The following is a 24,854-nucleotide window of genomic DNA, read 5'->3' on the forward strand; positions in this document are numbered from 1 at the left end:
CTATACAGCTCTACATGCCAACAGTGTCTCCTACTTGTCATAAATGAAAGTTTTCTATGTTCATTTTAAATAAGTGGCAGAAAATATGTTTATTTCAACAAATAAATCATCTTATATCTTGAATTTTTAAATTTGGTTGATGTCTAGGTAAAGGGACAGCAAATTATGGCCCATGGACCAAATTTGATCCACCATCTGTTTTTTGTTTTTTGGTCTTTTTTATGATGTGCAAGTTAAAAATGTTTCCCCTAATTCTAAATAAATAAAAACAAGAAAGGAAAAGTTGCATATTTAGATGTAAATTTAATAAAACCTACGTTAAAACAACAAAATGTCAATAAAAGAAATCAGAGAAGATCTAAACAAAGAGATATATTGTGTCTCTCAAGAACAAATAAACAGAAAGAAAGAAAATGTTGGATACAGTGAGAGACCACTGTTTACTTAATTTCAAGACAGTAAATATCAAAGTAATCAAATATATGTAGTATTGGTGGAGAGACAGAAATATAGATCAATGGAATAGAAAAGAGAATCTAGAAGTACCCACACAAATATACCCAATCTGATTTCTGACCAAAGTTCAAAAGTAACTAAATGGAGGAAAGACAGCCTTAGAAACAAATGTGCCGGAGCCACTGGACATCCATTCATTTGAAACTAAGTAAACCTAAACCCAAACCAGATTCCTTATTTGGTTAAATATTATATTCTTAGAGGAAAGTTAGTATAAACTTCCCTGAAGAATGCTTACCAAGTAAGATTTAAGCTTCCTTAGATTGACCCTATATATGATTATTTTAATATTTTTGAAGAGGTAGGTAGTGTATTACCAAAATTTATAACATTACTAAATCTTCCCCAGATTTTTCCAGATGTATGAAGAGCTCCAGATCTCTGCTGGATGCAATTGATTTCATTTTACCTGATGAGTTCAGTCTCAGTGATAACTCATCAAGAAAATTGTAGGCCATTGCCAATGTCTGTTTATAGTATGCTTTGTTTTTAAAAACATATTCTATGGAATTTCATAACATCGGAAGTAGAATAAGCAGGAAAATATTTATGTTACTTTTGTTGCTTTCCTTTATTTTCTCTTTTTTTTTAAGACTTTTTTTTTTTCATTCACGAGAGACACACAGAGAAAGGCAGAGACATAGGCAGAGGGAGAAGCAGGCTCCCTGTGGGGAGCCTGATAACAGGGACTTGGTCCCAGGATCCCAGGATCAAGAACTAAGGCAAAGGTGGATGCTCAACCACTGAACCACCCGGGTGCCCCATTCTTTATTTTCTCTTGAACAACTAGAAATAACAGTTCAAATTCTCAGTTAGAGATTTTGTTATTGTTTTTGTTTAGCCTGAATAAACTATAATAACTTCAACTATCCAAGGAAAATATATTTTAACTGTAATGGTATACATTTATTATTTTTTAAAGAATGTGATATTCTTTGCAAGTAATAAAAGGTTAAAATAATAGTGAAATGTTTGTACAGTAATTACCTATTTATTGGAAAATTAAAAGTGATTATCAATAGTATGAGCCTTTGCCATATTTATTTATGTTTAATGGAGAGTCAAATTTCTTTTCTCTTGGTTCAGTTTTAGTAATTTTATTATCTTGTAAAATAGTGATGAGGCTAAAATTTTAAACTCATTTGACTAGAACCGCAATTAATAGTGCTTTGCATTTACTTTTTCTTCAGAATTTATGGTTATGTATCTTTTTATTTAAATATTTTATTTTTTTTCTAATTTGACCTTCGGGGTTTTTATTATTGAATTTGTTATTTTTATTTTTCCATTATTCTTTTCATTAATGTTTTGTTTTTATGCTATCACCATTGGGATTAATTTGTTGTTCTTTTCTGGCATCCCTACTGAATCTTAGTTATACATCTTCAATGCTTCTTGTTAATTTGGGAGCATTCATGGCTTTGAGTAGAGATTTGACAGCATTCTGAAAGCTGTGCAACTATTATGTATATGTCAGATTATTTTCTATTATATCTTCTTTGTCTCTTTCCTACATGTATAACATATACGTGTTTATAATTATACATGCTGGCTTACAAATATATATATACATGTATTTATTTTCTACACAGTCTGATTATACTCCTGATTTTCTCTTTTCTTAAAGAATTGTTTGAGAATGTGTTAATGTTTGTAACTGACTTAACTGTTAATAATTTTATAAAATTAGAAACAGAAAATATGGTTGTGTTATGGATTTATCACAGCATATTTTTAGTGTGTCATATATGTTTACTTTTTAATGATCTCTATGCACTTTTAGAGGTCATATGCTTACTTGTTGCAAGGTAAAAAGTTTGATACACATTTATTAAAATACATAATGTAGATTAATATTCAATTATTAATTACATGTAATTATATAATTATAATACATGTCTATCAATTTTACAATCAAGATTATCAATACTGTATCAGATTGTTGTCTACCTGATCTAACAAAAATAATGTATATTAACCCACTTATAAAGATTATATAGTATATTAATCTACCTAGTACCATTGTGAATCCAACTACTTTGACTTTTTCTTAACTTTTCTTCTGAGATAATTGTAGATTCACAATTGTAAGAAAGAGACCCTGTACATCGTTTACCCAGTGTTACACCTTGCAGGTCTACAGTACAATATCCCAACCAGTATATTTAGATTGACACTGTCAATATACAGAACATTTCCATCAATTCAAGGAGTCCCAAAGAATGCTTTTTATAGTCGAACTCACTTCCTCTCACCATCACCCCACTCTCTTTAACCAATAAGAACCAATAATTTGTTTTCTATTTCTATAATCATACAACCATTGTACAATCTGGCTATTCTCATTCCTACATTTAATACATAGAACAATTTTATTATAACAGCTCCATATCCATTAAAAATAGACTGAAGAGTGTTTTCAAGTCATGTTAGTTCTGAAATAACTACAAATCTGATGCTAGACTGTTCTTTATCTGCACTTTGCTGTCTATAATTTTCTTGATTTTTTGATCCATTTAGGATGCATAGTGGGGTTTTTTTATCCTATTTTTTAAAAACCCTCTCTTAAATTTGTACTTAGCTTCAGAACAGAAGTACTTCTTAGGACTCATTGTGTGTTTCAATAGGATTTGTTTCTAAATTTCTCCCTTGTTTCTCTCTAATTTTTTTCTAAAAAACTCCCTTGTTTTGCATGACCCAGTCTCACTAAAAAAACTGTATCCCGATCCATCTGGTCCACTTCAACAGTTAATCTTCCCTATAAGGAAGCAAAAGTAGGTTTTCCTATGTTAATTGCCAGAAGTATGCCAAGAAAAGGTCATTGAACTGGTAGTCAGGAGCACCAACTTAGTCTCAGTTTTACCTACTTATCTAACATATAGGCTTCTCTATATCTTAATTTATATAAGAAACATAGAAAAATAATATCCTTGTATTCTTAATATTTTTAAAAGGTCAATACTTTGGAAGATTTTAAGGCCCCAAAGTCTTCAAAACTTTAGGAATAAAAAATAAGCCATAGTAATATGATGTTTAATAGGAGCATGGCCTTGAAGTAGAACCTTGGGAATAACATCACTTAAATAGCTATATATTCAAGCTACATGTAAAATGTAACTTGAAGAAGTGCTCGGTAAAGACTTGGGTGTTGCAATGATCAAATTACATAATCGATGTAATAAAAAAAAGAAAAAAATTAACTGGATGCTTTGCTTATACAGTGCCAACTAAAATGAGTGGTGAAGTTAACCCAACATGATCAAATGTTTTTAAAATTTTATTTAACTTTAACTTTGGTTTCTCTTAACTTATTCAGCACAAATCTCTATGTAGAGCACATAAGAGAAAGGATAATGTGCTATAAGGTTGTTGTTATAAGGTTATTATAATGTAAAAAAGTCACATAATGAAGTTATAATTTATTGTCCCAATGTAATTTTTTGCCATTCAAATAAAAAGTTCTCCAAAATCAAAATATACATACATTTATCTTCTATTGTGTTTTAAAACAATAATATTGACAATTAAATAGGGTATTTCTTGAGTTTAATTGTGAAATTGGATAAAACAGAGTTAAACTAAATGTTTACTCTGCAAAGAATGTGAAGTTCTGAAAAACAAGGTAGGTACCACTATTTTTTAATAGATTGCTCTTTTGCTATTCTTCACATATGATAAAAAGATCTTCAGGTTAGATCATTTATTTTCCAAAAGAAACAGCTATTTTAATTTCATTTTATGATCTTGGAATACAAAGGGTCATGGTTCTAGGGCACTAAAATATTTACCTACCATCCCATGAAAGGTTAACAACTTTTTTTTCCTCCAGAAATCCCGTAACATATGTATAGAGAAAAACAGTTATTTTCAAAAAGCATGTAGGCCTAACAGCCATACTTTTTGAGTATTTACTAAGTATACAGGAAGTAAGTTACATTCCTTTTAAATGTGCATTATTACCATAGTCCAACCCTTTAAGTTTTCTAAACTAGAGTTTGTAGTATTTGGCATCAATTCTGTTCTTTTGATAAGTACCTAAACAGGATTTCCTTGCAAATTAAATGAAAAAAAAGCTCTGGAAGTTTTCTTCCCTCAGGAATAAGTATTAAGATTGGCAGATGGCTTAAGTGAAAATACACAGGAATGCACTTTACCCAACATTAGAAAAGTGTTCCAGCAGATATTACTGAAGTTCATTCATGAAGGCCCATCTCACTTCCTCCTGTACTGAATTGTTTTGATGGCCTCAAACTGAAGAGGCTGAATCTATTTGTCTAAGCTGTTACAAGACAGCCTCAACGAGGAGGAGAGCTTTCCTGTAACTAGTAAAATAAAATAAATGGCTGATTTCTTACTGGGGAGGTTATATTCCTTGATATTGAAAAAAGAGAGACATCTCAACTTAAACATGTTTTCCAAATTTTGGACTACCCAAATATTAAGTCATTCTTCACACAACTTAAATCCTCTAACATACTTTTTCCCCCCTCTCTATCCCCTTTTTAGGCCCATAAAATTAATATGGCAGATATTACATTATGCTCTCATGATTAAGTGCTCATATTTTTTTAAATAGAGTGCTCAGCAGCGATTTTGTAAAACCATTAGAAATATTTCAAAACTATTAATGATACTTTAATGTTTCAACTTAAAGGTCTCAGGTATTAGAAATAATTGGGGGGAAAAACTCCATGAAATGGGAACTGGGGAAATAATATTTGAAAGTAAAATCCTATTTTTGTTTAAATAGTTCATGCATAGGAGGTATTCCTTTAGATTGTCATTATTTTTAATAGTCAACACTTCTAAAAATATGAGTATATATATTTAATGAATAAAGATCCTAGGAATAATCAAGTGAGGAAAAATGTGGGATTGTTCAGCATAACCCAGCAGTACCTTTTTTAGTGACATAAATAAGCTTTCCTAATCTGGTCATAAGTACAAATTATATCAAACATAATGAAATATGTATAGAAAATATTCAAAAAAAAGCAAAACTTTTCTTGACTTATATTTTTAACTTATTTTTTCAATCACCTTGTTTATCAAAACAACTAGATATCAGCAAGTTAGCTATCTACATTTTATTATTTGTCATGAGAAAGTACATATATTTAGTGTGACTGAAGGTCAAAGAATGGAGAACAATTAAAAATATATATTGATAATAGACATGTAATTTGTAGTATTTGCTTTTTTCTTGAACAATCCATTATATTACACCATTTCCTTTTAATCTCACTAACCCCCTAATAGATATCCTGAAAATATATGTATTCTATTCCCTAACATTTCAAATACAATAGCAATAAAATAGAGTAGAACACAACTAATTGCTAAACTCTGAGTGGGCACTTATTATTATTTATGTACTAAACATTCACTACCAAGCATCCCCTGACTTAATTTATCCTTATCTATATGTCCTTACCTTAACTCACTACAATCATCTCTAATCCTGATTTTTCTTTTGTATTTGTAAGATAGGTCAATGGCACTATCTTCTATCTAACTAGCCAATATGGAGAAATCAAACTCTCATTATTCTATCAAACCAATTATCCAATCAATAAATAGTTTTTTTCAATAATGTTAATCAGACAGCACTAAAATATTTTTCTGTTTAAAATATAGGTTTATTTAAAAATTATTACAGTATCTACATGTCTAGTCTCTCTCTTTCCTGGGCTGCCTCATTTCAATAGACATTACATACTATGGCAAAAGTAATCTTTTAAAGCAAATATAATCACATAATTTCTATAAAAAAAAAATCCTTCCAGAGCTTCATTGCCTATAGGAAAAAGAGGGAACTCTTCATTACAGTATATTACATCAAGGGCCTCTTAATCCAAGACTACCTATCTTCCTTATTCATGTATACAGCCACACTGAATCACCAAAACATACAATCATATTTGTATCAAAATCTTTTTTATTGTAGCATATTACAGTGAAATGTCCAAATTAAATCATCCTAAGATGATCTTGCATTTGTCTTTCTTCTTTGAGCTCTATCAATTTTTCCTGTTTATATTTTGATCCTAATCATTAGCTGCATTAAATAAAATTATATGTTTTATAATTTGTCATGAGCTGTATGTAGGTAGAATAATTTTTTTTTCATATAGTCATGGTCAAAATGTAAAGGGCAGCCAGGTAGCTCAGCGGTTTAGTGCCACTTTCAGCCCAGGGCATAATCCTGGAGACCCGGGATCAAGTCCCACATCAGGCTCCCTGCATGGAGCCTGCTTCTCCCTCTGCCTGTGTCTCTGCCTCTCTCTCTTTCTTTCTCTCTCTCTCTGTGTCTCTCATGAATAAATACATAAAATCTTAAAAAAAAATAAGAAAAGAACATCCTAAAGATTGTATCCATTGTAATTGAGTAGTGAAGAAATCTTAAGCTATAATCAACTGTACCAATTAAAATTTAAAAACTGATTTAAAAGCCCTCTTATAAGGTAGTCACAAGGGGGCCTTTTGGGCTTCAGCCATCCTGAGTCTAGAAAAGGAGAGGAGGACTGTGGGGATAATTTTGGGCAACTGTACCCTGGGATTAGTATTCTCTGGATTAGGGGTAAACTCCTCTGAAATGTCCACCCTAATGCTTGCAGTGAGACACATGCTTTTATGCACTTTTATGCACCAGCCCAAAGAGGAGCAGGAATGTGTGAAAACCAGCTTCTTTCTTTAGCCAAACTTTGTGATTTTGCTCTCTTTGCCCTACCTTTTACCCTTTCCTTCCTGCTAGAATATCTATTTCCAGAGACGGTATTCACCTCCATAGCCTCAAGTGAGTGGAATATTGTGGGGAAGAAATGTGCAAAAGAAGAGGGTGTTAGACACTTCCATGCTTTCTTTTTTTCTTTTTTTTTTTTCTTTTTTTTTTCTTTTTTTGAGAGAGAGCCGTGATCACATGGGTAGGGTGGAAAGGGGCAGAGGAAGAAAAAAAGAGAATCCCAAGCCAGGTCCATGCCCAGTGTGGGGCCCATACCAGCTTTATCTCATGACCCTCAGATCACATGACCTGAGACAAACTCAAGAGCCCATGGCTTAAATTACTGAGCCAACCAGTGGTGGATTTTTAGCATGTTTCTTTAAATGTTTATAATGCACCTTGTTCAATATTTTCATGAAATTTTATTATACATTTTTGGTATATGTTCACCTTTTCAGTAGCAAGCATAGTTTATCCTTTAGTACTAAATTATGTTAGTAACTAACTAACATAACATATTTTCTGTTCTGTTAGTAACTAACATAACATAACATATTTTCTGCTAGAAACAGAACATAACAGAAAATAAGTTATGCTTTGTTTTCTATTTGTTAATATGCTTGCAGTGGTAAGAAATGGATTTGAAGTCTCAGGAGATTTCATTTTATTTTTGCTGGTCAGATGTAATAAAGGCTAGGAGTATAAATGTTGTGTAACTTCTACTAGGTGTTGGGTATCTTCAAGAAAAGTCCTTTGATGCTGGACTCAATGGGGAAAATTATAGCTCAATATTGAATTACTTGCAACTAGATGTCTCTGTGAGAAAATGTATAGGATATGTACAAGTCACTTTTATTTATTAGGCTTTATTCTACTTATGAACCACAATTTAACTGTTCTGCAGCAGCTGGCTTATGATAATGGACAGATGCCCAGTGTGTGTTACTTTTTTCCAACTACCACTACAACACATTTAGTCACATAAATACGTGTAACTTCTTGGCTTCATATCTCTGTAGCTATTTAGATATTTTCATTATACTTTTGTCTTTAATGCTGCTTCTGTTAACAGTGATCTTTTTTTCTTTTCTCATTCTTATATTCATTAGTGCATTGGTGCATAAATCTGTCCAATTGAAGCCTTAGGACCATGGCAAGAAATGTTAGACAAAATTTCATGACTGAAGTATTTTACAGAAACACATTATACCAGGTCGTTCACAAGCTATAGGTTGTAATTACATTTTTTCCTAAAAAGAATCAGGTTGTTTTTTTTTTTTTTTTTTTTTTTTACATTTCCTTACCTTATTAAAATAAAAGTGCCATAATTATCTTTTAAAGGAAGGACCTGACTTGCTTTCTCTTTGTACTTTATTAACCCTTCAAGTATTAAAAAAATATACCAATGATTTAGTAATTTTGAGGCATGGGTTAGTTTAGGTAGTGAAGGATATGCTTAATTTTGTCTTCAGGTGCCTTATTCTCAGCCAATTTATAACTAAGATAAGTGTCATCTGATTACTCCTACTATCGAATGAAGAGCTATATAGGCCCAATAAATGAACTATTAGTATATGTCAATCCTTCCCAATAAAACACAATACTGGTGTGTGTTATGAATTATTTTCTTTTATGGTAGATCTTTTAATAGGAAAAAAATACATGAATCAGACAGAATTATGTGTAGATTAAAATAGAACACTTCCCTAAAGTTGGGTAGCCTGGATTGTAGCTTTGAATCATTTTCTAGCCAATTTTGTATTCCTGTGTAATGTGACTTTTTTTTTTAAGATTTTATTTATTTATTCATGAGACACAGAGAGAGAGGCAGAGACACAGGCAGAGGGAGAAGCAGGCTCCATGCAGGAAGCCCAATGTGGGACTTGATCCCCAGAGCCAGGATCACGCCCTGAGCCGAAGGCAGACATTCAACCATTGAGCCATCCCTACTTCACAGATTTGACAGAAGTTTCATTAAAACAACATTGTTTTCTTTCCCGGAAAGAAATATGAACTCTTACATCTTTTCTTTAGATTGAGTCTTTCATCATTACAAAGTGTATCTTTTTATCTCTGCTGTCACTATTTGGTTAAACTCTACTACTAAAAGAATCACCACACCCTTGGTAGGGTTTATAGATACAAACCTTACCATCCTTTCAGCCTCAGCTTTTTTTTTTTTTAATCTTTATGTTTAAGACATTCTATTGTAAGTAACAAATATTTGTGTTTTTAGTTTAATCAATGATGGACATTTTTCCTTTGATTAAATTTTAATATATATTTAATATATTTACTAATGTATTTAGTTTCAAGTTTGCCATACTATTCTTGCTTTCCTATTCATTCTTACTTTTGTTCTATTCTTTGTATTATTTTGAATTAATTAAATGTTCTTTTATTATTTCACTGGTTTTCTCTCTTAGCTTGTTGTACATTATTTAACACATCTTTTCAAGGTTATTTAATATTATAATTTTATAAAAGTTTAGTATATATCACATTTATTAAAATCTAGCATATGTTATTATATTGACAACTTCCCATAAAATAAAAGGATCTGGGCACCTGGATGTCTCAGTTGGTTAAGAGTCTCCCTTCAGCTTAGGTCATGATCCTAGGATCCTGGGATCCAGTCCTGCATCTCCTGCTTCTCCTTCTCCCTCTTCTTCTCCCCCTGTTTGTGATCTCTTTTTCTCTCTCTCTCAAGTAAGTAAAATCTTATTTAGAAAAAAAAATGATCTTAGAACATCTTCAATTCATTTTTCTCTTTTAAAAGACGGTTTTTTTATGATAACATTTTTTGTAATTCTAAATTTGAAACCCTACAAGACACTGATTTTTTTCCCCTTATATTCACCCTGTCCTCTGTCCCTTACTGTTCTAGCTTTACTAGATTTCCTTGTTGGATAGTTTTTCTACTGCCTGAAGCATTTTCTTACATGTAGTTCTACTCATAACACATTATTTCAATTAATGTAGGTCTCAAAAATGTCATCATTTGCTTTCATTGTTGAAATATTCATAGTTCACAAAATTCCAAGTTGGTAGTTATTCTCTTTAAATGTTCTAAGGCCTTATTCTTTGTCTTTTATATTTTATTGTTTCTGCCTAGAAGTCAGCTATTGATCTTAGATTTATTCCTTTTAAAATAATATGTCCCTCCCATCACCTGCCCTCTTTTATGATTTTCCTATTCTTTTTTTCTTTACTTCTACAATGAGACTTAGTGTAGAGTTCTACTGGTCTACTTTACTTTTCCAGTGAGACTTAGTGTAGAGTTCTACTGATATTTATTCTAAAGTTTTGTACCACTTCATTATTATGTTCTTTGACATAATTACGGAGCTACTCAATTATCAATTCTTCAAATATTGCTTCCTGACTCATTCCCTCACTCCTGTTCTATTGGGACTCTAAATATATGTATATTTTAGGCTCTTTTCTACATGTTCTTTCTTTTGTCTTTGTTTCCAAAGATATCTTTATTTTTTCCAATATTCCAATTAATTAATTCTCTTTTCATATGTTTCTAATTTTTGTTAAACCAATATGCTGCATTCTTAACATGTTACTAAATTTTTCAATTCTAGAGTATCAGTGTAATTTTTTAACAGTTTCCGGTTTTCTGTGAATATTCTTCCTGTCATTGAACTTATTGAATCTCTAGTGAAAATCACTTTAAGGTTCCTTTCTGATCACCCTTGCACTTCATCTTCAGTGAGTCTGTCGCTACTCTCTTGTCGTAGTTTCCGGCTCATTCCTATACTTTATGTGTCTGGATATTGTTGATTAAATAGAGGACTTTTGGAATGAGAGAGAGAGACAGACTGAGAAGTTTAGTCCTTCAGTCCTGCACACTGCTCTATGTTCATCAATAAAGAATTTACTTTCTGCTTATGGAAGGTAGCTGAATGGCAATTTCTTTAATTAATCAAAGATTGGGCTGATTCAAAGCAATGCTGGGCATAAGTTTTTTTGAGAGTTAGTCTATATCTTATTTATACAAATGTAACCCTTTTCATGTTCAAATTGTAAGCCCAGGGTGCTTATGAATCTTCTTTGACCTTAAACTATAATTCCTTTCATCAGCATAAAATAGTAAAATCCTCTCAAAATGCATTCTCTCAGGTTGGCACATATTTGAGGTGCTGGTGGGAAGAATCAGGATCAAATATCAAGATTTCCACTGTCAGCTGCCCTGTTCTCTGTTACCTTGATCCCTTAAGTCTTTATGCTTTAGAAGCTTTTTCATAAGCTCTGTCATCCCCCTCCAAACCCCCCCCCCCTTTTTTACATTGTGTTCAGCTATTCTATTTGCTTTTGGTGGTGGAATAGTTGCTTTGAAGTAAGCTAGCACAGTATTACTGGAAGCAAAAATTCCATAAAATGCTCTAGCATCAGGTCTGGGTACAGTGCTAATCATAACGGGTAACCAATACAGGGAAATTCTTGTCTAATGGATCTTATATTCTGAAATGGAAAGACATTTTTAAAAAGTAAGACTAGCATGTGGAAAACTCCTGAGAAATGAGTGAGTTTGTTGTCTTTTATGAGGAAAATATTAGTGCAGTGGATGATGAGTGAGGTGGAGAGGTGGAGGATGAGGTCAATAAGGAAGGCCTCATTTACTAGTGGGAAGGCTTTGAAGATTTTAAACAGAGAAATAATGAGTTGATATATCGTATTGAATAATTCTGCTTAATATGTATAAAATAAGTATTATGGAAGAACAGAATGAGAGAGGGAGGACAGAGGATTCACCATAGTGTTCCAGACAGGAGACAATCCTGGCTTGAATTACATAATAACAATAGAGAGATGTGTAAAGATTTAGAATATGTTTTGAAGAAAGCACCAATTAACATTGTTAATTGGTTTTAAATTAATGGAGTTGAGAGAAAGAAAATAATCAGGAGTAATTCAATTGTGGTGGTGGTGTTTGAACCACAGAGTACATAGTGGCATCATGTGGAGGAAGAACTGTTATAGGCAGAAAAAACTCAAGCGTTCACTTTTAATAAAGTTAAGTTTGAGATGTCTCTAAAATAAGACATGTAAAATTGGAGATCATGTTTGAAACTGGATAGAGGAGAATGAAATTCAGTGTTTTGATCTTGAATTCAGAATGGCATTAAATGTTTATAAATATATAATGTTGGGAATTCACTAGTAATGAATAACTTTTCAAGTACAAAAAATTACAAGTTAAAAAGTATGTTTTGATTTATTACTTTACAATGTAAAATGCATAACTAAAGTAAATATATTATCTTTTCTTATTAGTTTTAATACTTATACTTCCCATGTGGAAAAAAATCAGACAAAAATACCATTTGATTTGAGGCAGATTATGAATATTTCTCAGTGCATCAACCTGAACCTCCCCAATGTGCCTGCCTTATCTACACGTAGGCATCTTTATCTTTTTTCACCTGTTTCATATCTCAATGCTTAGATATTTAGCTTTCATCTTTATTATGTTTCCAAAAATATTCTCTATAAAATCAGCAGTAACTTCTTTGTTGTCAAAATCAATGACCTCCCTCTGGTCATTATTCTATTCTACTTCTCTGTAAGATTTTATAATTTTTACCTTTTTCTTCTGGAGGCTTTTTCAATCTTGTCCTTTATAATAGCAATCTATCTTATGATGTCCTTAGTCTATAGCCTCTAAACCTTCCTCACTTATTCTTCTTTCCTTATAAATGACTTCAAAGAAAGACTTTATTAAAATCCCTCCCTGGGGCTGCTTTTCCTTTTCCTTGAGACACTCTCCTTGTGTAATGAGTTCTCCTTCAAATGCTTCATCTACCACTTCACTCAGAAACAGACAAAGCCATTTACCAATTCTTACAAAAACATTTATTGATGCCTGAGGTCTATGCAAGACTGTACTATATCATCCAGAAAAAAATGAAAAAAAGAGTAGCAAATATACAGGAATTGTAAGTCAAATAAAAGGGACTGAAAAACACAGACAATGAAAATACAGTGTGATAATTATTTATAGATTACCAAATGTTCTGAGAAGACAGAAAAAAACATGGCTATTCTGGCAAGAAAGGGGAGGCCAGAGAAAGAGAAAGTGGATTCAGTGTTTAACAATAACTAAGAATTTACTAATCAGAATGACACATAAGCAGAAGAACAACTTGTACAAAATGATAAAGGTATGAAAGAACTTGGCATTTGTGAATAGTCCTACATGATGAAACTTTTCTACTGACTTAACCCAGTAAAAGAGCTAAAGGGCATATTAACAGCACAGTCTTTAATACACTACTAAGTATTCCTAATCTCTGAAATTCCTTGATTCTATCTATGCACTAGTGCGAAAGATTCACTAATACCATACACTCATAATTCAGAGAATTTCTCAGGCTAATTGGACAGGGATGCTTTTCAGTGTGTGTCTCTGGGGTACCAATCTTCCAGATGTCACTAGTTAAGAAATTGCAACTTGGATGTGTATTATATAGGTGCATCCCTGTTTAATTATTCACTTTTCAAAATATGGTGAATACAGCTACCACACATGCCCTATTGTCCTATTTCTCCTTCAGTGAATACACATGAAACATGACACGAGACTTGTGCTGACTTTATGCTAGTTACTCTATGTTACTCTAGCTACTTCCTTTCTCAGAAAACGTAAAATAAAATATTTGTCTGCTTTTCCCATCTCTTCTTCTTTACTTGCTATTGACGTTTTGTATAATTATGTTATCACATGTATTGAAACAGTATATTGAATAACATAACCCATTAAACAAAACTCAATCATAGGTTAATAATTTTCTGTAATTACTTTTTTTCCAAATCAGTAAAGTATGGAAATGAGGTCGCCCCATCATCCCCAATTCCTAAAAATGCATTGATATTTCATTCCAGAATATATATTCCATGAAGTTGTAGTGAATTTTTCTCTATAAATTTTTATATGCTTATTTATACCAAAACAATAAATGTAATATATGAAAATAAATACATAATAAAGAACTCATACACTATTGTTTAGAGTCATTTCAAAATTTACATCAATGGTATTATAGTTTATCTACTTGTTGCTTTTCTTAATCAGTCATTGACTTTTTGAGACTTTTCTATGTAGTATACTTAGTGCTAATTTATGCTTATAAATTTCAGTGATATGGTATGAATACTACTTTCTATGGCATGAATATGCCCTAATTCATCTCTTAATTTCATTTTCCCCTTCTAATTCGTTGAATGGTTCTGCTGGAGACACACTTGTAACCTTCTGTTTGTGCAAATGTCTTGTAGTTTATCTATGAACTTAGAATTGCATTGGCAGTTTGGAAAGTATTGCCATCTACTATTATATCAAATCTTCTTATCTCTCAGCATCATGCTAATTCACAAACTAGTAAATAAAAAATCTGCATTCAACCTGTGGGATCATGTAAAATTCATTGATTTTCCTCGAATTACTTATGAAGGTGTTACTATGATGGTCAGTTTTCTCAAATACTAGGATAATGTGTTGTAGCACCAAATATTTCAATGACAATTATCATATAATTGTTTCACGGTTTTTTTTTAATATTTTATTTATTTATTCATGACAGACACACACACAGAGAGAAAGAGAGGCAGAGACACAGGCAGAGGGAGAAGAAGGCTCCATGCAGGGAGCCTGACGTGGGACTCGATTCCGAGACTCCAGTATCAGGCCTTGCGCTGAAGGTGGCGCTAAACCGCTGGGCCACCAGGGCTGCCCGAGGTTCACCATTGTTAACCCAGGCAATTATAATATAATTGGTTCATCCTTGTTAGGCCAGAACTGGAAAAGTCCTTCCAAGTATCAAATGGTCCATTTGCATGCATTGGTAAAAGAAAGATTAATATAAAATAAAATAACAGATGCATGAAACAAAGCAAACTGAAAGAATATATTCTAATATCTTGTGCATAAACTAATTAAATCCTACATACTGATAAAGGGAAAATTATAGTTGCACCCAAAGATAATATTAAAACTAATTTTCTTATTTGTTACACACAATGCGCCTTTCCCTCCAAAACATGAATTACAATTTTCCCTGGAATTCTACCATTTGAGAATCCTGTTTTTGTCAGCAGAACGAACACATTGGAATGGCTTTCTGTTTATATATGCAACTTCTGAATAATACTCAGTATTTTCCAGTGATTAAAAAACACATTATTATTCATTCATTCATTCACTCAATCATCTAGCATTTATGAGATGTGTAGTACTCACAAGACATGAAGTTGTATTCTGAATTAGAAAAGTAAGAAAAAAAGATATATTCTTGATTTCAATTTACTCAGTTTACTGAGCAACAATGTTTCCCTACACAAGAGAGAGGAATTGAAATCACAGAATTAATGAAGCAAGTGAGCCAACAAAAAAGAATGAATGATGAATTCTAAGAGGCTATGAAACTAAGTAGGTAGTACTGAGAAGTGAGAGAAAAGCAGAAACAGAGGGATTTTAAAATATGAGGTCGGGTTCATAATTTCAGGTAAGTAAAAACAGATTCATCAATCTGAAGCAAAGAATTTTTTTAAATAATTTTTTCAGCTATTATAATGATTTACTCCACATCTATTATTTGACATGCCCTACTTGATGCTTTATTGATACAGAAATTGAGATTGAGAGCCATTGAAAAATTTACCTTAGTCAACAGAATCCTAAATGACTAGTCAGTCTGGTTTTATTTTTTTATTTATTTTTTAAAATATTTTTTAAAGATTTATTTATTTATTTATGATAGACAGAGAGAGAGAGGCAGAGACACAGGCAGAGGGAGAAGCAGGCTCCATGCAGGGAGCCTGATGTGGGACTCGATCCGGGACTCCAAGGATCACGCCCTGGGCCAAAGGCAGGTGCTAAACCGCTGAGCCACCCAGGGATCCCTCAGTCTGGTTTTAATATCTATATTTTCTCCTCATCCTACATTGACATATAATGAAGAATGGTAGTGTTGGTTCAATGATGAAAACATTATTGGCTTAACCTTTGTAGTATTAGTAATCCTCATTTTTCAGAGGTTCAGAGAGAAGTAACTTGGAAATATTGCTGGTAAAACATACATCCTTACCAAATAATGGTACTTGTCCTGTGGAGATCAGAAACACAAGAGGAAGTTAGTGACCAGTTCTATATTCTTAAACACCCATTACTGAGCTACTTCCCTCATTCCAACTCACTTGGCTCCACCCCTCTTAATTATGCCTCGTTGTATAGTACACAAGATCTTTCTATACTCCATTGTTTAAAGCCTAAAAATAATTATTTCAATGCTCAAAGTTCTTGTTTCCAAATGATAATAAAGAGTCAGAATATACTTAAATATTTTATTTTGTGATTTAAGATACATACCACAGATAGTTGAGACGATTTTAGAAGGTATGCATTAATGCTCTTTGTATTTTTATTTTAGAGGGCTCTTGAAGAAAATCATACTTTGAGTCTACCTTTGACCACTTTCCCCAAAACTAAATGCCTTTGTCCTTAGCTTCAATCCCAATTACTAAGCACGTTGCCAAGATCAAGTAGATTCTCAATAAATGTGTGTTGGCTAAACAAACTAATGAATTAATTACTAAGCGAACGGATATGGCATTTGATGTAGGATCCTTACCCAAATCTTTAACCCTGCAGAATAAGCAGGGTAGAAAAAAGTAAACACTTCTTAATAAGCGGTCAGTCAAGAGATCCATTATAACTTATTTAACTCCCTCGAAGGCACACAGATGTTCTTCTCCCATAGGGAGAAAAGAAGAGGAAAATGGAATTGAAGAGATAATAATGTGTCTTGTCAGCAGTTCTGAAGCAACTGCTAAAAAGATCTGCTATTAGCAAAGAGGGCTGAGAGATAATGCAACGTAACAATCGTGTCTTCACACAGGAAGTAGGAAGCTGGCTTTTTAAAAATCAATTCTCTGCTATTTGCAATATACTTACAGATGAACTATGGCAGTAAAAATATATTAGTTTATTAATTAATTAGTTCATATGAGAGAGAGAGAGAGAGAGAGAGAGAGAGAGAGAGAGAGAGAGAGAGAAAGAGAAAATTCAATCGTTATCCAAACCTTGAGATAGATACTTGGTTAAAATGGTACTTCTTTATATTTCTTCTCTAAGTAAAATTTGGGAAGTTATGAAAATTTGGAAACTATAGCCGGTTGTAATTCTCATGAGAAAATGGTAAAGAAATGTGAGTCTTTTGCAAAACTTTCTTCCTTTTCACATCCTTCTTCCCCCAGCTCTCTTTCTTATCTTCTCTTTGTATCTCTTTTTTGCTTTCTTTTTATTTTTTGCTTTCCCTTTTTCTATTCTCTCTCTCCTTCCCTCTCTTTGTTTCTAAGGCTGTCTTTTCATATATATGTATATATTTCAAACACCAATTAAATTCTTCTCAAGGTCATAGCTGGTAGCATCTGGTATTCTTGATGAAAGTGGGATCAGTAAAAAAAAATCTGTATATGGAGAGGAAGAACAGGAAGTCCCTGGGCTCTGTGAAGCAACAGATGCTTCTTCCATCTGGCTGTGAGCAGAATTCCTGGGGGACAGAGGACAGGAAAGAGACTGTGGTGCAAATTCCTTGATGCTCTAGGATCTGTCACTTTAATGCTAAGCTTTCTCACACCTAGATGATGAACACAGTTTCCATTTATAATTAGATAAGAAGGAAACTTTGTTATGTATTGTTTTCAAAAGCAGAAGTTGGGTGGAAGTTTTAATAGCTAGGGAAGAAGATAAAGGAGCTTCAGGGTGTGCAGTTGCACCTTATTTTGCTGGCATATTTTGCTGAAAATAAATTGTCAGTATTAAAATGAAGTTTATTTCAGACTTGTCAGGGGCATTATTCCTGCAGTTGCTATTTGTTTAGTATTTTCTAAAATGTAATGCCATATTATAGATATTCATGATACATTTCATTTTGTATATTGGTGACTAATAAGGTATTTAAAGAATTATTGTTCTCCATTTTAGAGAAGAGATTTATGTGAAATAGGTATTTATTTGAATTTATATACAGGAAGTCCTTGATCTGATCTGCTATATTCACCTGACACAAAGAATAGAGCTGTCTAAAGGGACACTAGCAGTTGAATTAGCAAATACAAGTAAATCAGAGTCAGATAAATTTCCCAGGATTTAACAAAACTAGCACTGATAGGAATTGGGTGGCTTATTCTAAAACTATATTTAAAAATATTATATTTATGGGGTCTTGCCTCCCCATCCATCATATAACTATACCATACATATGTTTCTGTGGTGGTGGTGGACACAGTGGGGGAAGGTTGTGTGTCTGTGTGTGTATGTGTTCTGATTTCCTGAAAGTTAGAGGCTTGGGACTGTCACAAGTTAATATGCATGTGTGTATGCTTTCTGTATGTACATTAGCTTTGAAGGTCAAACCAAGGTTTCCAATAATCACATATAAAATAGAATTTAAAGTATTAACATTTGTCATTTTGCATACACTTCATTTTCAGTGCACTCTCATTACATGTAGAAGATAATGGAGGGGGGCAAAAAGACTTTCCACAGAACTAAGGAGGATATGGCTATTTGCATTTGGAAACAACTGGGGACTCTTCCAGTCTGTGGCAGTAAAACCAGAAGGGCACCATTGCTGCTGGTAGAGGGTGACAAATCTCAGAGTATGGCATTCAGTTGGCACATGTGTCAATAGTGTCAACATAGAGAAAGAGTCTGTGTGTAAACACACTATGTCTGCTTTCACAATCTCCTGAAATAAAACTAGTGATGCTAACTCATTTAAAGGACAGCAGCAGATTAAGAAGGGTCACTATTGGTGGATGGCAAACAGCAAAAACAAAAACAAGAAAAGAGAAAAAGCAAGCTTTGGATCTCAGTGACACTATAATCATTTAAACAAACATAGTCAAGAGCAGAATTGGGGTGACCTGTCTCAGATACAGGCAGAACAAAATATAGGGAATTTAGATCAAACTTTTACAATCAATCCCAGACCATCTCATTAGGATCTTATCCTAAGTGAGAACATAGTCCTGTCTAGAGATGAGAGAATTCTGATCGCCTTAAAATATAATTTGATCTTTTTGGCCACTATTATGTCTCGTAGAACCAAAGCCAAACCGAACAAATGAAGCATCAGAAAATAAAACCTCCAAATATTAGAAGCACATTTCTTCTACTGATTTTCTTGACAAGTATGGAAAAGCTGTTTTTGTATTGCCCTTTATTATATCCATTTTCTGACTTTTGGATCTGCAGGGTTTTTTCCTGGTATTTCTCTTTTTTGCACACAAAGCTCATCATCTTGAATCTTTCTTTTTTATTCTTATATTTCTTTTAAATTCTTCGGTAGATTTGAATATTTTAAAGAAAATTATGTTTAAATTATTAAATAGTACTCATTGATATGATTTAGGTTAATATAGAAAAGAAAAGCTATTTTTAAAAAACTTGTGTTATTGATAAATTTAGACAATTTTTAGTATTTCAAAATCTTCAATGATAAACTATTTGTGAACTCAATTGTGAAAATTTTATAAAATGAGTAAGAAGAGAATCTAGAAAAAAATAATTCTCAGAGGGACTCTGTTAGTGTGTTGATAATGTTGAACTTTGCCTGAGTTCTTGCTACTGGAAAACAGCAAAGGTAAGAAATCCCCTACACTATAACCTTTTGTGTTCCAAAATATTTAACTTTGAAGGACTTCAATGTCCTCACATACTCTGAGTCAAGACTCACTTTACTCTTTTTTCAATGACTCAGATAGGATCCCTCTTCATCTTCACTCATGTTGTCTAATTTTATAAAACCTTAGGTTTTCAACTTAGTCCTTGAGACGTACCTCATTAATGAAAAAATCTTTCTATTGTAATAACCCAAGTAAAATCATCCCCTTAATTGGTATATTTTGCCTTTCATATTGTTAAATTTATATCATTGTCATTGGCAGCAATCTATGAAGAAGGGTAAACACCATTTAAAATCTGCATTTCTCAACCAGCATGGAATATACTTTTTAAAAGTAGTGGGTTATTGTGGACATTGCTGCTATAAAAATAAGTGGGAAATATTAGAAAGGGAGACAGAACATGAAAGACTCCTAACTCTGGGAAACGAACTAGGGGTGGTGGAAGGGGCGGTGGGCGGGGGGTGGAGGTGACTGGGTGACAGGCACTGAGGTGGGCACTTGACAGGATGAGCACTGGGTGTTATTCTATATGCTGGCAAATTGAACACCAATAAAAAATAAATTTATATAAAAAAAAGAAAACAGGTAGTGTAAAAAATAAAAATAAATAAAAATATCATACTTACTGAAAAAAATAAAATAAAAGTAGTGGGTATTTTAAATATTCTCAAAGGAACTATATATACTACATATGTGTACACAACATAAAGGAAAGAGGAGATTTGGCATTTGTTCTGTTTGTCACAAACTTCATTCAGAAAATTATTCACGTGGTAATGACTCAATCATTCTCAGAAATGAGTTATGTGACTCATTAGTTATATAAATTATTAGTAGCATAACCTTGAGGAAATTACTTTACCCAACTAAGTCTTTGTTTCTGGATATCCCTTTTTTCCTACCTCATCAGATGATTGTGAAGATTCAAATGAATAAAATAAGGATGACTTAAATCCTGTGGTAGGATTGCCTTTTTTTGTATGATCTATCATTTTATCAAAACTCTAAAATCCCTTGGGACATCTGGGTGGCTTAGCGGTTGAGCGCCTGCCTTTGGCCCAGGGCGTGATCCTGGAGTCCCAGGATCAAGTCCCACATCGGGTTCCCTGAATGGAGCCTGCTTCTCCCTCTGCCTGTATCTCTGCCTCTCTCTCTGTGTGTGTCTCTCATGAATAAATGAAATCTTTTTTAAAAACCTCTAAGATCCCTTATTTCAAGTCTCATCTGAAGAGATTTAGATATTGAGGTACCAAAAAGACTTCATTATAGTACCACTATGACCAGAAAAATGTTTGTTAGAAACTACTGTATCTTTCAGTGTAGAGTGAGTCACTACACCACACAACATTGCAAATTATAAGTACTTTTCTTTGTCATTTATAACATGAATTATACTGAGGTCAGAAGTGAATGGATACTGACTAGACATGCAATAGCTATTGCTTTAGAAAAAAACATTACTCAATAAAGTGTTGTGAACAATAATTAAGTGAATCATTCAGTTTGGAATTAAAGTTTTCCTGCATTTATAAAACTGAACTATGCATGAAAACTCACAAATTGTATGTACTTATATTAAGCTGTCAAGTCCATAACTTACTGTTGACATACCCCTCCCATAACTATCTCATACCCTTTTTCCAGAGTAACCCATCCTTTAAGATGTGCTTAGAAAGAGAGGAATAGTACCTGGCCAGCCTGGATAAGAGCAGAATTAATTCTGCCAAATAAATAAGGCAGTGGATTTTTAAAACAAGGCTCACCATGGAGGCTGACTCTCTAGCTTTTATGATTTCAAATCAGAGACTATTAACAAGATAAAATAAAATGAAAAATATGGTGTTAAATACACATGTGGAAAACTTCTATATAGCTTATATATATCTTTCTATTTTTCTCTTCGTTTTTTTAAGGTATATATATAACTTTTAAACTATATTACAGTAATAATACCTAATGTATATTTCAGAGTCTCAGTAAATCCCACATCTTGCTAGATTCTCTTAGAGATTTATTTCATTTAATATTATCATTATCATATTACCCTTCAAAAGCCTGTCTAAAGTTGTTTCTGAAAGAAACGTTTATAGAAAAGAATATATTTAGAGAAAGGTAATGTAAGTTATTTTTGATATGGTAATTTTAATATACTTATCACTTATGGTAAAATTTTGTATTTCTTTTCTTTTTCCTGTTTGCCAAGTTATCCTCAGCTAAGAACACTCAGATAGAAAATAGTTTATGGGAAAGTACCTGCCTAATGATGAAACGTTAAAAGAATGTTTTATATATTTATTTTATTTATCCTTTTAACATTTTTGAAAAATAAATTTCCTGAAACTGAGAACACTTATATTTTATTTTCTCAATAATGTCTGAAATATAATACTGAGCAATGAACATTTTTTCTGATAATAATACGAACCCAAAAGTAATTAAGACATATTTTATTATGTAATTCTAAGCCCATGGGGAAAAATGGACTTATTCATAAATCTTTCATTAAATGTGTTCAGGTTGCAAAATGTATGACGATATGATGGCTTATGAACATCCATCAGTTATTAAACAAAATTTTAAGTATTTATTTTAAAAAGAGAATATAAGACACAAATCAACATGAATTAGATTCCATTACTAATTAGGATGCCATGTATTTACAGTTTTGATTGGAGTCATACATCCACTCACTAAATTGGACAATCTATCATTCCTTCAGGAGTTTATCAAATTATATTAAGTTGTTAATAAGTATGAGTCACTTGTAAGTGTTAAAACATCACCTAGATGAATGCTTCTAAAAGTAATAAAAATAGCAATAAGAGGAGCTTCATATGACTGTCAGACAGAAGGTAGAGAAGAAGGGAAACAGTGATGGAGGAAATGACAAAGATTGTTACATCTGCTAATAAGTGTCTATTAAAACAATTTTTATGGTTTCTATAAGTGATATTTGTTGTATATTTTTTAATGGTTTCTCCACAATGGCATTCAATTAAAGAAAATAATAAATAAATAAATAAATATTTAAATAATAATATGTATTTACAATATTATTAATGCATTAGTCTTTGAGTTTTTACAAGAATTGTAGTAAAAAGTAACTTATCCTTTCGGAGGGTCAGTATCTTGATTAGACAAGGAAGAACTGAAAATCTGTAGAGTGATTTTCTAGGCTGCATTTAATAGCAGGTTCCTTAGCTGTCAGGGGCTGAGTGACCACTAGAGGGCACTGAAAACCCGTACTCTGGTGATCAGCTTTCTCTTTTCTATCAACATGCCTTAACTGTTAAGTCATAACCACAAGAAAATAAGAAAAAATATATTACTCACTGAAATTGATTAAAAATTTGACTTATTGTCAAAGAACTAAAGTTTACTTGAAAGAAACAAAGCAGGTTAATACTTTTGTAAGGTAAATAAGAATAAAATCCTCATTTAAAAAAAAAATTTAAGGGGTGCCTGGGTGGCTCAATCGGCTAAGTGTCTTGTCTGCCTTTGGCTCAAGTCATGATCCCAAGTCCTGAAATAGAGACCCCTGGTCTGGCTTCTTACTCAGCGGAGAGTCTTCCCCCTTTCTTGTGCCCTGCCCTATTGTTTGTGCGCACACTCTTTCTTACTCACTCTCTCAAATAAATAAATAAAATATTTAAAAATTTTTTAGAAGTTTGATTTGGAGCTTCTACATAAATCGGTATCTCTAAGTAAATTTCCACGGAGGTAAAATGATATGGCATAATGAGATGAGAAGAATGATCACAGGATTTGGATTTCAGATTTCTGATTTAGAATCAGAGTAATTATGATAGTTATCACTTATGATGCTTACCAAGTACTCCATATTGTCCTATACAGATTATATATATATATATAATATATATTATTGAAATATATAATATATATTATTTCATTTTGACTCAATATTGCCAGAGCTATGATAAAATACTATTTACTAGAAAACTTGTTTCTATCTGAAGCATAATATTTAGTTCAAATAAGTCTTCTACATTAATTAGAAATGTTAATTCATAACAAAATTTATCACAAATATGACTCCCTATTTTATTGTCCGTAAAAGAATAAGAGAAATATCTCTCACTGTCTCTATTTGTGTTGTAAGACTCCAGACAAAGCTGTCAGATAGAAAATACTATTATCCTCTTCTACTTGTAAGAAAACTAAGACACAGGGAGTTTAAGTTATTTGTATTTCTTAAAAGTATCAAGCTTTGTTATGTACTAAAAATTTATTGCAATTTATATGTTGAAACATGGTCCTAAAAGTTATAGTATAGTAGAGGTGGAGCCTTTTAAAGGTAAGCAGGCCAATAAGGCAGATCTCTCATGATGGGATTAGTGCCCTTTTAAGAAGAAACAGGAGACAGTTTGCCATTCTCTCTCTTTCTGTCTTATGAGGATATAGTAAGAGCCATCTGCAAAAAAAAAGAAAGAGGGCTTTCACTGGAGCCCAACTATGCTGGCACCCTCATTTCACATTTCTGGTCTTCTGGTCTTCGGAACTATGAGAAATAAATTTCTATTTTTTTAAGTCATCCGGTCTATGATATTTTTCTTATAGCAGCTTGAATAGACTAAGACAAGCACAAAGTGCCAAAGCACTTATAGAATGTTACCCTGTCCTTTTATTTATATATTTAGCTTAATATTTAAGTGTATCCTGTTCTTACATTTAATCATATATATTTTTACCCTTTGGTTAAGAGGTATAGGCCTCTACTGTCATTATTTAACACTTGTTACTTTGCTGTGTAAGTTTATGTAGCTTTGTATTTTCATCCTTTCCCTTCATTGCTAATATTACATTTAAACCAGTTTTCTCCCATGATAACTATGGCTCAGGAAAATTCTAAAATTTGAAAGTAACAAACTAGAGAGTTATTTTCATACGGTAGGAAGGT

The sequence above is a fragment of the Nyctereutes procyonoides genome, unplaced genomic scaffold (genome assembly GCF_905146905.1).
Source record: "Nyctereutes procyonoides isolate TBG_1078 unplaced genomic scaffold, NYPRO_anot_genome, whole genome shotgun sequence".
In the NCBI taxonomy this organism is placed as follows: Eukaryota; Metazoa; Chordata; class Mammalia; order Carnivora; family Canidae; genus Nyctereutes; species Nyctereutes procyonoides.